The 7,254-nt window shown below is 48.2% G+C and overlaps 1 long non-coding RNA gene across 1 annotated transcript; it reads left to right on the plus strand.

Annotated features, from left to right (window-relative positions):
* Nucleotides 1-5,272: 5,272 nt before the first annotated feature.
* On the plus strand, nucleotides 5,273-6,244 carry LOC118721098. Its single transcript, XR_004988623.1, has 3 exons — nucleotides 5,273-5,283; nucleotides 5,443-5,446; nucleotides 6,107-6,244. It is a non-coding gene; the product is annotated as an uncharacterized LOC118721098 (long non-coding RNA).
* Nucleotides 6,245-7,254: the final 1,010 nt, after the last annotated feature.

Here is a 7,254-nt window from a genome sequence, read left to right on the forward strand (position 1 = left end):
GCTGCCTCTCAATCAGGAGAGACGGAGACCCTGAAAGGACACTCCTGAAAAGCTGGTGGATATTCTGTTGGGATCCTCCCCTGAAACCTCCAGACAAATACGCTCAAGATGGAGAAGCCAACGCAGCTCTCTATGGAGCACGCCTGTGCCTCCCCCTCCCCACCCCGGTGGGTGTGTTTTCCCTGCCTCTCTTTCCCCCAAGCTCTAACTGCCCTTCTTTTGCTTCTATAATTTGTTTCCTGAGCGAGTTTCCTCTACAATTCACTTCTTCTACCTCTGGGACTTTCTACAATAAATAAACTTCCTCTTATAGTTTGAGTCTTGGCCCTGAATTCTTTCTCAGGTACCAAAGTTTCTAAACCCAGTTCTTTTCACCACCAACAGTAAACAAATAAAGTGTGTCAGGTAGTGGTAAGAGTTCTGGAGAGACACGGGGCAGGTAAGGTAGATGGTGGCAGCCGGGGGTGTGGCTGGGGGTAGGGGTGGTGGGTATGGTGGTGGTGGTGGTGGGTATGGTGGATGGCCGGAATGGATTTGGTAACGAGGGAAGTGGTTTTGGAGGTGGCAGAGGCTACAACGATTTTGGCAGTTACAACGATTAACCTTCAAATGTTGGGCCCGTGAAAGGAGGAAGCCTTGGAGGCAGAAGCGCTGGGCCCTGTGGTGGTGGAGGCCGCGCTTTGCCAAACCACGCAGCCAAGTGGGTGGGCGGTGCCGGCAGCAGCCGTGATTGGGGCCGTGGCAGAAGGTTTGAATTACCGCCAGGAAACAAGGCTTAGAGGAGAGGAGAGCCCGAGAAGGGCCAGGGCAGCCAGAGGTCACAGCGATGTGTGAACGCAGACAGCTCAGAGGTGGCAGGACCTACCTGCCACAGAGCAGGCATGGTTTGGACAGCACTCCTGTGGACAAAAGCCTCAAGGACTGTATTTGTGACTGATTGTGTAACAGGTTGTTTTCCTTTCTGTTCTGAGGAAAATGTAACGCATTCCAACAAAGGGTCTTAATGTAGGCTTTTTTCCCTCTCACCATCCTGTTGATTGCTAAATGTAATAGACTGATCAGAATGCTGAATAAATTGTCTTCTTAAAAATTTTAAAAGAACTTGGAAAATAACTCCAGAATGGCAAAATATAGTGTCAAGCCATATGAGATTGCTGTGTTTGTAGGTCAGATAAGGTTGAACATCAGAAATTTCATATGGTTCAGCCTAATGGATGGAAACATGCCGTATTGCTAATTTGCTATTGCCACTTTCTATGACTTGTCAGGACTCATTGGGATACGTTTCTTCTATCGGGTGTAACCCTGTCTCCTTGCAGTTCCCACCCAATGGCTATTGTTGTGTTTTCAGGGCAATAGCGAGTAGTGGAGGAAAGACCCTGCCCCAAGCAGCGCTTTCCATATTGAAACGGAGTTGGCGTGATGCCGTGTCTGATTCTTCGTTCATTTTCTGATAGGGTTTCCTGACTAATCCTCATCTTGCTCACTCTGCCTTCTGAGTGAGTTCCAAGCCATCGGCAGGACGTGGCAGCGTTTCCCACTGTACCCTGGTCCCAAGGAGAGCTCCCCACCTCAGCCCACTAACGTTCTGTCAACCAACAGGATCCAGACTTGGGGTGCAGTGAAGAAGGAAACTTTCATCAGCTCAATGTTTATAGCTCGGCTCTGAGGTTGCCAGAGGCCTCTAAGGGTAGACAGTGCTTCTGTACTGCTCTTCTCTGGTCCATGCTGGTCTGCTGTGTACTATGCTCCGGTCTGGTCTGGTCTGGTCCAGTCTGTGCCAGTCTGCTGTGGCCTGTGTTGCTCTATTCCATTCTGCTCCTGGGAGACTTCTTTGATGTTTCAACACAGCCAGGGAAACACAGTCTTTGGTGAAAAGGGAAAGTGGCTGCCGGAGCCACAGGGGAGCCAGTTTAATATGGACAAAAGTCCCTACCCACCCCCTCGGCAAACCCACCTCTGATTGGACCGCCACCATGCAAATGAGGACTCCAAATCCTCACAGTTTGATTGGTCCAAAAAAGCACTTTCCTGATTGGTCAGAATGGTTGGTGAAGAAGCTAATGGGGATTTAGCTGCGCAACTGTAATTGGATGGGGAAAAACTCAGTCTTAGTCCTTAAAATAGGTTCCCAAGAGCTCCCAGATGAGGGCCAGCTCAGATGGCAGAAACTGCGGCAGAGGGGCAATGCAGAGGCCGGGAGTCCAGTGCAGGCTCGTCCATGACGTGCAGTTGGCATGAGAGGTGCCTGTGTAGAAATGGCTGCCAGTTCTGACTTGTTTTGTTTTGAAATGTGAGCCCAGCTAAGCCCCCAGGATCCCTTTTTAGGAGGCATCTTCTTTCTCAGAGTCCCCAGTTCTCTGAGTTCCTGACCTTCAATAACTATAGACGCTGTCTTCTGGCTCTCCTTCTGGAGGGAGTGGGGCTCCCAGTGGCCCCGAGAGCCATTCCCTCCATGGCAATGGGCGGTGGTGCCAGGTTTTCAGCCATTAATTCCTGGAGGTAGAATAAGAGGGGTTCCCAGGTCCAGAAGCTTGGCTCTGGCCATGCTGGCACCACAACCTAGCTCTTTTGTATGTCCCCAAACTTGGAGTGCTCTGTGTGGAGGGCCTTCTTGGAATTAAAATTTTTTTTATTTTATTTATTTTTATTTATTTTTATTTTTTTTATTTCAGAGAGGAAGGGAGAGGGAGAAAGATAGAAACATCAGTGATGAGAGAGAATCATTGATCAGCTGCCTCCTGTAGGCCTCCAACTGGGAATTGCATCTGCAACCTGGACAGGTACCCAAACCGGGAATGGAACCGTGACCTCTTGATTTATAGGTTGACACTCAACCACTGAGCCACACCAGCCGGGGTCTCTTCGCTTATTAAAACACATTTTTTTCATGCCTGGCTCTTTGGTCCTGGCTACATGTCACAAAAAGAAACTGGAATCCCAGACTCCCCTTTGAAAGGGCAGCCCCCTCAACAACGTAGGAAAAAGACAGACCTTGTGGCTCATGAGCTATCCCTTTTTAAAAAAATATATTTTATTGATTTTTTACAAAGAGGAAGGGAGAGGGATAGAAAGCTAGAAACATCGATGAGAGAGAAACATCTATCAGCTGCCTCTTGCACACCCCCGTACTGGGGATGGGCCCTCAACCAAGGCACATGCCCTTGACTGGAATTGAACCTGGGACCTTTCAATCCACAGGCGGATGCTCTAGCCTAGGGGTGTCGAACTCAATCAGAGAAGGGGCCAAAATCTAAAATCCAGCCTAAATCGCGGGCCGAATGGTTTACTGAACAGTCATAAACTGACAATGTTAACCAGAAATGTGAATTTAAAATGAGTGGAACAATCTTTTCCTTAACAGTGCTGTTAACCAACTCACATGCTATCAAGGATTTGGCCCGCAGGCCTTGTGTTTGACACGTGTACTCTAGCCACTGAGCCAAACCGGTCAGGGCAGCTATCCCTTTCTTATGGGAGACACAGCTCCCCAGAGCTGGGCATGGGCTCCTCGTGGATTTAAAGTCTCCATCCAGGTGAACGAATCTCAGGAAACAGTGGGAATCTGGTGAATCGAGGAGAAAAGCCTGGTGCTGTGTTCAGGCACCTGGGCTGCCTGTGCTGGGCTGCTCCGGGGGTCTGCGACGTGTCCATACTGCTCAGGTACCCAGAGGGCAGGAAAGCGCATTCACGTTTCTCTCTGTCACACATCAGAGAATTCTAGGGCCAGAATTCTAGGTATTGTCAAAGGCGGGAGATCAGACCCCTGGGGTCCATGATTCTGATGCATGTTAGGGGTGCCAAACGGGTGGAGATGAAGCAACTTGGATTTTTCGGAGAGTACGCCTCCAGTGTTCCCCACCAACTTTTCATTCAGAACACGTGGCTCCTGCACCTCACATGCCCACGGCAGATCAATGGCCCGGGGAAGGATCCAGGCTTCTGACCCCCAGGCTGCTCCACCGCAGCTTGTTTCCTGCACACGGCCCTGACTCATTGCATCCCTGGCTCCTCTGGGACTCCGTCAGCAAACAAGCTTGGCTCACCCTCCCTTAAAGAGCCAGTCCACCTGGCCGATGCGGCTCATCATCCCGTATACCAAGAGGTTTGATTGCTGGTCAGGTCACATACCCAGGTGGTGGGTTAGGTCCCTGGTCAGGGCATGTTTGAGAGGCAACCAATCAATGTTTCTCTCTCTCTCTCCCTCCGCCCATCATCCCTTGTCATCTCATAGGGCCCCTTCTCGGCCCCTCTCCCTCTCCATGTGCCCAGGGCAGCTTCCCAAGGTCCTGAGAGTGTAAACAGGAATTGAGGTGCCAGCTGTAAAGGCAATCCTTCCTTCTTCCCACAGCATGGTCATCAACTCATACCCAATCTCCCGTCCACTCAAAGCAAAGCATCCTTAGGCCCACGGCCCCTGCCTCTCGCACCTCTGCCGCCCCACCGGAGCGCGCTGCAGTCTGCCTTCTGCTCCTGCCAAGCCTCCAAACAGGTCTTGCTCCAGCTGCCAAGTCCAACGGGCACCGTTTAGTGATTTTCTTCTGTTACCGGATCATTTCTCAAACAAAAGTTAAATCACGATTTTCATGCAAATATAAAGTGCATCAAAACTGGTGTTTAATCATTTATTTAATGAGAGATCCAGTACAATGTTTTAATCGGTTCAAAGAAAAATTCTGAATGCCACACCGATAGGGGCTAGCCAGGAATTCTGAAATGAATTGGCCAGTAAATGTAAAGCTGATCTGTCCACAAGGCACTAATCAATTGCACTCTGCCACAAACAACTAATTTGCATTTCTAAGGACAAGAATCTTTTCCATGATCAGTTTTTTTTTGTTTTTTTTTTGTTTTTTTTTTTTACAATTTACAGGATTGTAAAATAGCTGATAGACCAAGGCAGGAATCAATGGGAAAGTTAGACAGAACATCTAATTTTTTTTTTTTTTTTTTGCCTCCTTTAGTCTTTCCTGACACTTCCTTGACTTTCCTGCAGCATTTAACACCAGCGATTATCAGCTAAGGAAGCTCGAACCTGTGGAGAATCTTTATGAGTTTCCGTGAGTCAAACTGACCACAACTGCTGGAAAGCAAAACCTCAAAGAACTGAGACAGTGCTCTGGAAAAGGGCAGTTCTGCACTCTGCTTTACAATCAAAAGAGAAGCTGTTGGTGGGTTACATGAAATCCATGGGTGGCGGTTGGGGAAACCTCTGGGACTGGCTGAAAAGCAGAATGATAGACACATACCTTCTTTACACAGGTGGGTACGGGACAGTTAACAGTCACCAGTGAACACGCCAATGACAGCGAGTGGATCTGTGGTCTGCACTCCAGTAAGGCACCCGTGCAGGGAGGGGTCTGAAAAAGGGGAAACTCCTTTGTTTTCGCAAAGCGTGTTTATCAGGTATGTTATCCTAGATGCAGAAAGACAACCAATCAGGAAAGTGCCTTTTGGGTCAAGCAAACTGGGACAGGCTGCTAAGCAGGCAAGCAGAATAGAGAAACTGAGACACATGGTTAAACAATAGTTTGCAGCCACTTAGAAAACCTAGATGTCAAGAAGTTTCAGCCATCTAGTAAGTCCTGTCTTCCCTAAACCAGGGGCTCTTCACCTGTGAACCGGGGAGTTCCCTTTTTAATTACGCAACCTGTAACAGGTGCATACTCTTTCACTAGGACGTGTCAGTACGTCACGCCCAGAGGACGTATTTTTATATTATTATTTTTATTTACTTATACTTAATTAAAATAAATGAAATATATATTTTTTCATTTATTTATATATAAAGCACAAAGGAAAATACAAAATTACAAACAAATAGAAAAGAATACCAACAAAAAAATGGAAACATTGAATTAAAAAATTATAAATTTTACAAACAATTATAAAGATTACAAAAAATATATACCGTTCCTCTCAGGGTGCAACATATATTTCAAGGACGTATTCATATGTCCTACCCGTTCCCGATATTGTTTACGTTTGACATATTTATAGGTCCTGCTCGGTTAACAGGTTAAGAGTAAATGGTCTGCAGTTCTCCTCCCCAACCAGAGGGTGAACAGCTTAAACCACCTCACTCAGGGAGACAGCGGAAACCCAGTTAGTGCCGTTTGCCAACCACACCCAAGGACAGATGGAGTTAAAGGAATAAACCTCATTTTGGCACATCAGCATAAAACTGGTGAATATTCTTTCGGGATCTTCCCCTAAGATCTCCCCTAAATGCCCCAAACCCCTTGAAAACTCCTAAAAACTAAGGTGCAGTGCGTGTTCTCCCTCCCAGGAGCACACCTGAGCCTCTCCTCTCCTGCTCCTTCCCCCGCAGATGGGCATCGCCCGAACTCTAAGGCCCTGCACCAGGCTCGCAGCCAGGGCAGCAATGGGCGGCAGCAGGTCATCCTAGACAACCCTCCCGAACTGTCCAAGGCTCTTTTCCTCTGATGTCTTAGTGAGTCAAAGCAGCCAGGCCTGGCCATTTCCCCAGCCCTTCCTGCTTCCCTGTCCCCAGCCTTAATAGCCATCCTCTCAAAGTCACCTGGACTCATCTTAGGAAAATGGTCCTGCACAAAGGCAAGAACCCTCGCACGACTGGCTGGCCCGGGCAGGCAGACTAGCTCCAGGGCCAGGTCTCCTTTCCGATAACTCAGTGGTCTGCCATCTGCAGCTCTCAAGCCACATGCGGCTCTTTGGCCCCTTGAGCGTGGCTCTTCCACAAAATACCACGGCCTGGGTGAGACCATTTTGAAGAAGTGGTGTTAGAAGAAGTTTAAGTTTAAAAAATGTGGCTCTCCAAAGAAATTTCAATCGTTGTACTGTTGCTATTTGGCTCTGTGGACTAATGAGTCTGCCGACCACTGCGATAACAAAACAGCAAAGATGGGAGTCCTGGTTTGCATGAGGGTGTAGTAATCGGGGACCAGGGGTGGGGACTTCCTATGTCTCCATAAGCCGGCTCTCTGGTTCTCCGGGTGCACTTTCCCTTTCCACCAGGGACTGAAGAGTGATTTTCCTGCCAAAACTGTTTTAGCTCAGTGGTAGAGCGTCGGTCTGCGGACTGAAAGGTCCCGGGTTCGATTCCGGTCAAAGGCATGTACCTTGGTTGCGGGTGCATCTCCGGTAGGGGGTGTGCAAGAGGCAGCTGGTCGATGTTTCTCTCTCATCGACATTTCTATCTCTCTATCTCTCTCCCTTCCTCTCTGTAAAAAAAAAATCAATAAAATATATATTAAAAAAAAAAAGTGGTTTTCC

Source organism: Pipistrellus kuhlii, unplaced genomic scaffold (genome assembly GCF_014108245.1).
Source record: "Pipistrellus kuhlii isolate mPipKuh1 unplaced genomic scaffold, mPipKuh1.p scaffold_m20_p_18, whole genome shotgun sequence".
NCBI classification, from domain to species: Eukaryota; Metazoa; Chordata; class Mammalia; order Chiroptera; family Vespertilionidae; genus Pipistrellus; species Pipistrellus kuhlii.